Here is an 11,569-nt window from a genome sequence, read left to right as displayed (position 1 = left end):
GCTATACAGTATAACCTTGTATTCTATAGTATGAGCAGAAATGGTTTATTGGGGTTATGCATAAAAAGTTTCAGTTCTAAGCGATTGAACACTCCCCCATATGAATAATAATGTAATAGTTGACAAGTGACAATCGTGGGTGATACTAATCTGTAACTTTTGCATTGCTCAAACATTCACATGCTTTGATTTTTGTTCTTACAGAAATTGTGGAACATGTTCACACACTCTGGCTGTAAAAGTAGACCTGGGAGGAAAAGTGCCCCTGGTGTGGGGCTCGAACAACCACCAGAACACTAGCCCGGCGCTCTAACCAACTAAGCTGATCGGGCAGCTGGTTCTAACCCACACACACTACCCTCCCCCCATTTACCGGTTAAGGCTTGTGGAGGGTCTCCTGCTATTTACCGTTGACACCATTAAAGTATTCTGATTGATGGAGATAAGGAAGTCCCCTTATTATTGTCTTCAACAAGCCTACCGCCACAGGGGACCTAGCATAAGACCGGAAACCGCCCCCCCCACACACACACCACACATGATATTTGCCAGTCCAGGCAATGTCAACCGCAAGAGAAAACCAGTGATGACAAGTTTTACAAATAATCGGTAGGACCTATTTTAAAGCTTTTTATAATATTTAGTTTTACTTTGCTGTACAAAAGTAATGGACTATTTGTCCAGAGAAAAACAACAACCACAAAACATTAGCTATTATCTTGTCAATATTTCATTATGATATACATGTAGAAAGCAAACATCAAAGGCAGTAGCATTTATAGCTAGTATTAAAATATTTAACAATACATGTAACTGATTTATTTTAATATTGGCATCTTTTATTTATTTCAGGAAAGTGTGGTCTTTTGAAGAGAGTTCTTGAGGTTGTTCAGCATGTTGTTTTGATGGATTCTTGGAAGGATGTACCTCTATGATGATAGCTTCAGTTCTGGAGTATAACACCAGTTGTTGCATATTTAATATCAGATTTATTAAATACATTGTTGTTTTGCAAACATTACTTAAACTTTGATATTTCTTTGGTGTTTATGTATGATATTGTAGGTGAATATCTCTTTATTGCAATGGCAAATATATTTTAAAATATATAGCATTAGCAGAAGTTATTTTTCACTGTTAAAGCTGCACTTTCACAGATTGATCACTTTGACAACTTACACAGGATTCGATTGCATTTATCATATTTTGGCTCGGAGAAGTTTGCTTTGTGATTTATATATGAGGTCTTAATTTAAAGAATGCCAAAATAAGCCGATTCTGAGACAAAAAGTGTCAAACTAGAATTCTGTGAGAGTGCAACTTTAAGAATACTGTTAATCGAGTGTGCATGTGATCCGGACTCTGAACATTGGATGAACTATCATTAAATATTGTAGATTTACGTAAATGGCCCAAAATATAAGAATAACAATGAAAATATGTACATGTTTGACTTGTTCTTTATTCATAATAAGTCTAAGTCTTTACAGCACATGTTTGGCAGAATCAAGTTCTAATGAACATAATAATTGATTTAAATATACAGTGAAATAAATTGTTTTATACAGGAAATAATACCTTAACGATTCAGACCGATCTGTTCTCGTTTTTTTTGGTGGCTCAAATATTTATCTGAGTTTTGGAGGAGGCCTAGCTGGTGTGAGCTGGTCAAATTCAGTAGCTGCTTGAGGGTCAGTGTTTTCTTGATTGGATTTCCCGTCGACAAAGTGCTGATATGAAAATAAGAAATCTATGAAATGTGTCGGAATGACAGCTACAAAAGCCATTGTTTACATAGGAACCATACGAGTAGATGAGATTCGGAAGCATGCGATGGTTCGGACAAAAAATTAGTTGTACGATATTTCCTGATTTACTTTGAAAGCAAAGCAGTTAATAAAAACTACATAACGGTATCAACAAAAATACCTCTTTCTTGAATGAAATCAATCGTGTCCATGTTGAACCTGATATTAAATGGCCATTAATGCCGAATTGACAACACACGCCAAAGCATAAATGTACGATGTTTATAGTTTAAAAATAGTAACACTTATTTAGGTCATGCATGGACAATTTCAGTATTAAATAAATTTTGAGCGGATTGAAATAAGAAGTTTTGTTCAAAAAAATACTTTTGTACAGACGTATAGATGTTACGCCTTTGAACGATCTTTCAAAATTTCCAAGTTCAGCTGTTGATGAGGTCTTCCACAGAGTCTGATACAGCACTTGCATTGTTCTAAATAACTCGCTGGTTTCGAATACGGAACGAATTGGAAGCCATCTTTAGTCGGCCTGGCTACCTTGTATCCGAATTAGAAGTGCCATGACAACACCTTTTTACCATAATACTTAAAAAGGCGAGGAATTGCCAGCGCATGTATATGACGGACTCTGGTCAGTTTGACGGACAAAATGGCGGATAGCAACACGGCTTATCAGCCCTACATTCTGATTGGCTGATAGGACCTGTCAATCAAATCCTGTCGTAAGGTCAATTCATACAAGTTGTTTACGAGTCAAACAATGTACGATTATACTCAGACAGAAATACAGGAACTATAACTGTATGTATAAAAATACCTTATGGTGCCAAAGGTTTAGGGAGAAAGCAAGAAGCTCTAACCAAAATAGCGTTTTAGGGCACTTAGATTAACCAATAACTCATAAAACACATTGTTATTCGGGTAATCATTGAACTAAAACGCTAGCTTCTCTGTGATTAAGGACAGTAATTAAACATAACAATACTACAGGCACCAGCAGCAGAAAAAAACAAGAAACATATTGCGTTCTTCTTAATCTCGAATGCAGAACGGTTTACAAACTAACCTTTTATCTGCTTCACTAATGTCGTACTTCGCTAGCCCCGGAGTCAAAATTTTGAAGTTCCTGTTGTTCTTAAGAGAGGTGAGAACGTCGTGTGCCGCACGCGTCATGTCAAAGGAATCAGGTCTTCCAGCTTTCACCCATCTGTCCATTATGATAACTTCATAGACATAAGACGTTGGACACGGACTTAGTGAAGTTGGCTTAAAGATGAAAAAAATGTTCATAAATAGAGTTAGCCAAAATGACTGAAAATTGTGGGTATTGATCTTTATTACATTTTCAAATGAAGATTACGAAATAAAACCGACGATTCTTTCCTTGTTTGTTTAAAAAGAACCGCGGATAAGGAATGCCAAACGCTGGTCTTGTGATCATTTCTCAGTCACACAAGGGACAAAATTCAACAAGAATTAAAGCAATAGTTTTGGACCTTGCTATACTTACGTCTGTTTTTTTCTGGCAACACGTGTACTTTGTTCATTTATAAATCTTGAAGCGCTTTTGAGTTAAGGCCAAGGTTATACTCTTTGCACAACGGCATCGACGGCCACACCAAGGTTATAACAATACATTGAAAAATAGACGAGCTATACATGTCAGTTTTATTTTCCTGTTGATTAACACGAACTTCTTACATATTTTCTATCATATTTACCTTCACTTTATCTTTGCTCCAATATTTGATTAAACGGATGAGACTTTCAACTTTTGTTGGAAGTTTCCGGAAAAGTTCTATTTGGTATTGGGTCAATGATCCCAAATAAAAGTCCTTAAAGTACGAATCTGATCCTGTCATTTTCCGATATACTTCGTCTGAAGTTGCCGCAATAGCAATACAATGTACGATTATGGCGAAACGTATCGTAAAACAATAAAAAAAATCGTTTAAGAAAAAGGAGCTTGTATATTATATTTATGTGTTTGATCCGCTGACACATTTATTGCATACATGACAACTAAGGTAACAAGTCGTATGTGAACGTTAAAGGGGTGCGACTTTTTATCATAAAAAATAATTCATTTTTCATATCACCCCAAATTCTTTGCGGTGATTCCATACATGTCTTTAGAAATCCACAGCAGGGAAAATGTCAACCGTCGATCCGTTTAACGTAATATGCACGTAAAGCCTTGTTTTCACATTCACTGATATTCCTGCATCTTCCAATGACCGTTCTAAATCACTCAAAATAGCAGGCATGGCATCGGATAGAACGCGAACGCCAGGGCATTTTGACGTCATCAAGATGATGGCAATATCCGATTTGTCTTTTACAGGCGTTCCTTTGCTTCCCTGTCATATCAACATTAGCTCAGTTTATTGTTTTGATATGCTATCATTATTGTACTGACAGAACAGAACTACCTTAACATCTGTCAGAAACATCGTTGGGAATTAAAAAATAATATATTCCAGTATGTCTTACATATTTTCCAATCATATACTAAAACGAGTAAACATTACCTTAAAAACTCGAGATAGCGGAAGTTCAGAAGGACCATTATGTTGGAGGTAAGCCACAAGATATTCAACTAACCGGTTGGTCTCTGCCAGAACCGAATTATCCGGCTCAATCGCCCAAGTAATGAAAAGATCAAGGTCAGTTACCGAATACAAACCTTTAATGAATAGAACATTTTTGCACACACTTGGCTATACTGAAATGACGTATGTGTTTACTATTCCTTATAACTTTATTCTGAATCTTTAGCTATGATTCGTTGGAGGCATACTTTGCAATGTCTGTCTTCTACTTATGTTTATACGTGAGGTATTTAGCGTGACACACCATTACTAAAACTGCGTGTATTTCTGAGTTTATCGTCTCCCCAACTTCTTTGATGGTGCCTTTCAGTAATGATCTTTATATATATTGAAATGCAAAACTCACTCAAACCTAGGCTTAATATGGATACGTACAATTTCTTTCATTGATTTCATATATCGTTTATGCCTCACATACCTGTACTCGGTCCACTTGTAGTCAAGCCTAATGGCCAAGATGCTTAACTAACAGCAACAGCGTTGGTTGCACTAGCCGTTGAACTATGAGACGAATTCGATTGTGGCATTGAACTCATTGCTGTTGGAGCGCAGGTTGGTGGGATAGGGGTTCTCTCATTAATGGTCAAACTCTTGAATCTTTGTGCCGGAAAATTATGTAAGCATGTTCTGTTGGTTGCACTAGCCGTTGATATATGTGGCGAATTCTATTGTGGAATTTGACTTATTGGTGTTGGGGTAAACATTGATGGGAATTGGTTGCTCTCATGAATGGTCAAACTCTCGACTCTATGTTGCAGAAGTTCCTGTAAGCATATTCCATACATAGCAATGCAGATGTGTTTCATTGATATACGAGGCGAATTCGATTGTGGGGTTTGACTTATTGGTGTTGATGTAAACGTCGATGGTTTCTCTCATAAATGGTCAAACTCTCGACTCTATGTGCCAGAGGTTCCTGTACGAATGCTCCATTCATAGCAATACAGAACTGTTTTACTTGCAAATGTCTAGATGATTAAATAAGCTGTCATAATAAGGTATCTAAATAGATAACATGATCACCAAATAAAACACAGGGCCGAATAAAAATCCGTACTTACGGCAATCTTTTTCTAACCAACTTCCTATTCGTCTTTAAACTTTGTAGTTAGCTGAAACAACAAGAACATATATTGAAACGTGTGTGTGTGTGTGTGCGTGTGCGTGTGCGTGTGCGTGCGTGTGCGTATGTGTGCGTGTTTGAGTTTACTAAGTCTAAATTTGTATGTTGAATGAGCATACTATAAAACTATGTTGAAATTCCAAATGATATTATCTAACAAATCGAATAAATATTATTCTTCGTTTTGAATATCTAATTACTAACTTAAAAGTATGACTATACTATTGTATTTGGTAGTCGAATTTTAAAAACACACACACTTTTAAAATGTAAAGAGTAAATTTCTTTGTCACTTATCCAGAATTCTTTTACAATAACACATTCATAACCATATAACATTAAAAGTAATTATCACTAATCAAGAAGTCTTTGTCATGAGTATGGATATATGAACATTTTAAATTGTTGAAATTTGGCACTTGACCATATAGCTATTTTAGTTTCAAGTCATAATAAGAAAATCAATCCTTTTCTCCAAAAGGGTATATTAGAAATTAAAGCGGATATTGCAATTTATATATATATTTATTGCCCTCGGGTCGGATTATTCGATACGTACCAGCAGCACATAACAGATACTTATTATAATACATGTTTTGAAATCACCGTGTTTTAATTATGCTTCACACATAACGGATCTACGTGTATTTCGGATAGGCATCAGTACAAATCGGTGTACCAGAAATGTTATAAAAATTAACATATAGGCTTATAGTTGTAAAAAATATATTCTTCTTGTTCTTGTTCTTGTTTTTTTTTCATACTAGAAACAATATTAAAGACGCTAAATTAAGCTAAAATACTCTTTCAATGTAACTAAGGCTAATTTCGATAATTAAAAATAAAATCATCAGCATATTATCACATGTGGGTTTGTAAAATACCGATGGAAAGAGTGAGAATTACTTTTATTAAGGTTAAAATATCATTATAAATAAGTATTATATTTTAGGTGTCACATTTTACAAACATTGAAAACATACTTGCGTTGTTATCAAGAGCTGTTTCGTAATTGATAAAGATTAAGAATGTATAGTTATACGATGGAATAATATACGGCGTTATACAGCGTATATTCCTGCAATGAGACATGTTTATTTTTATTAAACAAAACTGATATGGCATCGTACAGATTATACAATCGACATACATGATAATTTATTTAAGAAACAAAACAATGATGGCCACTTATAATGCTGATGATCATTATTCATACGATTGACTGCTGAGTCGTAAATATGAAGCCGATGGTCGTAATGGATAAAATCAAGCCATTTGATGTAAAGTTAATATATTTTTTTCGGTACAAAAATACATTTTCCAAACATCTAAAAAAATTATATGAAGATTTACGTTACGAAATAGAGAATAGTATAACTGAACATAATGAAAATAGTAAGAACTGAAATACGTTCGATGGCATTATGATTATGATGTAAATCTGGCCCATAACTTATATCAGAAATAAAAATATTAAGCTTTTCTTTATCATGTTATAAGAGACTTATAATGTTTTGAGAAAGTAGTGTGTTAAATTAAGTATTCTTTGTTGTACATCTTTTTTCACTTAACTTCCAAGAATAGTGTATGTATACCACGTGAGCAATTACGTCATATAAATTACGTCGGAAGGCAGCATTTTGCTTTAAATGAAGACTTAAAGTGGCGGAAACTGAGCTATGTTTCATTGAAAATGGTGAAGAAATAATGAAGTGTTGGGAATCGGACAGAATTTTTTTTATCGATAATCGGTTGATGAAACCAATCAATGATCGATTATTAATCGATTTAATCATTATTTAAATATATATTTGGTCATTATATTTAAGGCATAACTATACAGTACATGCACCAGTTTCAAGCACCAATGTTCCCTTACAATATTGTTTGTACATTTCTTTGTATAGATTACATTCTTTTTCAAAACGCAACAATCTTTTAGTGTTAACAAGTTAATATTACAGAACATGATACCACAGGCTCCAATCTTTGTCTTATATTAAGTATTGTATACATGTGTAAAATAAACAAAAAGAAAGATATCAGTTTCTTTTTAATACTCAGTCAGTAACACGTACAATAAGCAGTTGAATATTCTATATGTTTTACAAGGACATTTCTTTCAGACAACCGAGAAAACTAAATTTTTACATGGTAAGAAGTAAAAAAAAAATCTTCACCTTTAAACTATAAACATGGGAGGTTGCGAACGAATTTTTTAGTTGTTGAATTACAAAGAACATTTGTAATAAGGTACTGTAGTGACATATTGACTCGATAAGAATATGACTAGATAACTTAATATTGTAACGTCTTAACATTTCAATATTAACTATAATTAACCAGAAACTATATTTGACAAAAAGAATACTGGAAGTCGGAAGGGGTCACGTCCCTTGTTTTTATAATAGATTATTCAAATTTCACTATCGATTGTCGCCGACGTAGGCCTTTCCGATCAATTGTCGATTATAATCGATCATCGGCACAACACTAATACGGCGTTATACAGCGTATATTCGTGCAATGAGACATGGTTATTATAATTAAACAAAACTGATATGGCATCGTACAGGTTATATAGCCGACATACATGGTGATTTACTCATGAAACAAAACAAAGATTGTCTCTTATAATGCTGATGATCGCCATTCATACGCTCGAATGCTGAATCGCCAACATGTAGCCGATGGTCGCAAAGGATAAAATCAAGCCTGATGAAAAGTAAATATACTTTTTTTCGGTACAAAAATACATTTTCAAAACAAATGGCGACATCTTAAAAATGTTGTAAACTTAAAATTATATGAAGATGTACGATACGATGTTGATTATAGTATAACTCAACATAATGCAAATAGTTAGGAAATACGTTCTATGGCATAACGATCATGGTGATAATCTGGCCCCAATTTCTCGAAAATCTTTAGCCTAAAAAGCTTCAGTTTATATAAAACATAACTTTTATCAGAAATAAAAAATATATACTGACCTTTCCTTTATCATGTTATAAGAGGCTTAAATGTTTTGAGAAATCAGGGACAGAGATAATGAATATACACAAAAGCGCATTATGCCTATTAAATGTCTACATAGTGTCAAAGTGTATGATAAATTAAGCATGCTTTGTGTTGTACATCTTTTTCTCTCTTTTCAATTCATGCACTTAACTGCTAAGAACCATATAAAAAATGAGAACTGAGTACATCACAGGGTTTTTTAACACAATGCCAGCAAACCATGTCCGATTGTGTTCAGCTTGTCCAACTTTCAGTAGTTCCGCTGATACCCTGAAACACTGGCTGATTAAGCCAGAGTTTGGCCTCAGATGAAACCCTACGCCAGTTCCAGAAACGACTGTTGTACAGATCGTTGGTTGGGTTACACGGATCCATAATATAGGTGTCGTGTCTGAAATATTACACACACACTTTCACATCAGTTAATTCATACAAGTCATTTACGAGTCAAACAATGTACGATTATACTCAGATAGAAATTCAGGAACTATAACTGTGTGTATGAATATACCTTCTGGTGAGAAAGCAAGGAGCCTGACCAAAATAGCGTTTTAGGACACTTAGATTAACCAATAAAACACGTTGTTATTCGGGCAATCATTGAACTAAAACGCTAGCTTCTCTGTGATTAAGCACAGAAATTAAACATAACAATACTACAGACACCAGCAGCAGAAAAAACACAAGAAACATATTGCGTTCTTCTCAGTCTCAAATGCAGCATGGTTTACAAACTAATCTTATATCTGCGACACTAATGTCGTACTTCGCTAGGCAAAATTTCGAAGTCCGTGGTTATTAAGAGAGTCGAGAACGTCGTGTGCCGCACGCGTCATGTCAAAGGAATCAGGTCTTCAAGCTTTCACCCATCGGTCCAATATGATAACTTCATAGACATAAGACGTTGGACACGGACTTAGTGGAGTTGGCTTAAAGATGAAAAAGTTTGTTCCTAAAAGGAGTTGGCCTAAATGACTGAAAATTGTGAGTATTGACTTATATTATATTTTCAAATGTAGATTACGAAATAAAACGGACAATTCTTTCCTTGTTTGTTTAAAAAAACGCGGATAAGGGAATGCCAAACGCTTGTCTTGTGATCATTTCTCAGTCACACAAGGGACAAAATTCAACAAGAATGAAAGCAACAGTTTTGCAATGTTGGGTCACGCTAAAGACTTCACGTATAAACATAAGTAGAAGTTTAGCTTCAAAGCATGCCTCCATCAAATCATAGCTAAATATTTTGAATAAGTAAAAAAGGAATAGTAAATAATTGCGTCATTTCAGTATAACCAAGTATTTGCAAAAATGTTTTATTCATTCAAGGTTTGTATTCGGTAACATACCTTGATGTTTTCTTTCTTGTGCGATTGAGCCGGATAAGTCGGTAATGGCAGAGACCAACCGGTTGGTTGATTATATTGTGGCCTACCTTGATAATGGTCCTTCTGAACTTCCGCTATCTCGAGTTATTAAGGTAATGTTTACTCGTTTTAGTATATAATTGGAAAATATGTAATATATACTGAAATATATATATATATTTAATTGCCAAATGTTCACGATGTTTCTGACAGATGTTAAAGTAGTTCTTTTCTGTCAGTATTAATTCCTATTTCAGATTGATAGCATATCAAAACAATAAACTGAGCTAATGTTGATATGACAGGGCAGCAAAGGAACGCCTGTAAAAGAAAAATCGGATATTGCCATCATCTCGATGACGTCAAAATACCCTTGCGTTCGCTTTATCTGATGCCATGCCTGCTATTTTGAGTGGAATAGAACGGTCATTGGAAGATGCCTGAATATCAGTGGATGGGAAAACAAGGCATTGCGTGCAGATAACATTAAACGGATCGACGGTGGACATTTTGCCTGCTGTGGATTTTCTAAACACATGTAAAGAATCACCGCAAAGAAAAGGGGTTGATATGAAAATTGAATTTATTTTCAATGATAAAAAGTCGCCTTTCTAATACGACGTGTTACCTTTGTAGTCATGTATACAACATATGTGTCAGCGGTGTAGGATTAAACATATAAATATAATATACGAATTTAATAGAATTTTTAATTGTTTAACGATACGTTTTGCCATGAAAAAATATATTCGTACATTGTATTTCTATTGCAGCATCTTTCTACGAAGTATATCGGAAAATGACCGGATCGGATGCGGACGTTAAGGCCTTTAATTTAGGGTCATTGACCCAATACCAAATAGAACCTTTTCGGAAACTTCCAACATAAGTTGAAAATCTCATCTGTTTAGTCAAATATTGGAGCAAAGATAAAGTGAAGGTAAATATGATCAAGCTTCTGTAAGTAGTTCATGTTAGTCAACAGGAAAATAAAACGGACATGTACGTATAGCTCGTTTATTTTTCAATGTATTGTTAAAGCCTTGGTATCACCGTCGATGTCGCTGTGCAAACCTATAACCTTTACCATAACTCAAAAGCGCTTCAAGATTTATAAATGAACAAAGTACACGTGTTGCCAGAAATAAACAGACGAAAGTATAGCAAGGTCCAAAACTTTTGCTTTCATTCTTGTTGGTTTTTGTCCCTTGTGTGACTGTGGAATGAACCCAAGACAAGCGTTTGGCGTTCCCTTATCGGCGGTCGTTTTTTAAGAAACAAGGAAATATTTGTCGTTTTATTTTGTTATTTACATTTAAAAATATAACATATATCAATACACACAATCTTCAGTCATTTTGACCACGGGGCTAGCTTAGTGTGACAAAAGTGTAGCAGATATAAGGTAAGTTGATAATCAATGCTGCATATGTTTTCATGCTAACATGGTTTCTGTGCTTAATCACAGATGAAGCTATAGTTCTAGTTGAATGATTATCCTAATAACAACATGTTTAATGAGTTATTGGTTTGTTATTAAAATTAGTGCCGTAAAGCGCTCTATTGGTTAGGCTTCTTGCTTTTTCTCTAAACCTTTCGCATGAGAAGGTATTTTATACATATTATTATTGTTCCTGTTTTTCTATGCGATAATAATTGCACATTATATGACTCGTA

The 11,569-nt window shown here is 34.6% G+C and overlaps 1 long non-coding RNA gene across 1 annotated transcript; it reads left to right on the top strand.

Moving 5' to 3' along the window:
* Positions 1-367: 367 nt before the first annotated feature.
* On the top strand, positions 368-1,444 carry LOC128218835 (uncharacterized). The gene is made up of 2 exons (XR_008258479.1): positions 368-609; positions 853-1,444. It is a non-coding gene; the product is annotated as an uncharacterized LOC128218835 (long non-coding RNA).
* Positions 1,445-11,569: the final 10,125 nt, after the last annotated feature.

This window comes from Mya arenaria, chromosome 15 (genome assembly GCF_026914265.1).
Source record: "Mya arenaria isolate MELC-2E11 chromosome 15, ASM2691426v1".
Lineage (NCBI taxonomy): Eukaryota > Metazoa > Mollusca > Bivalvia > Myida > Myidae > Mya > Mya arenaria.
The sequence above is the reverse complement of the archived record's forward strand: the minus strand, read 5'-3'. Positions and strand labels throughout refer to the sequence as shown.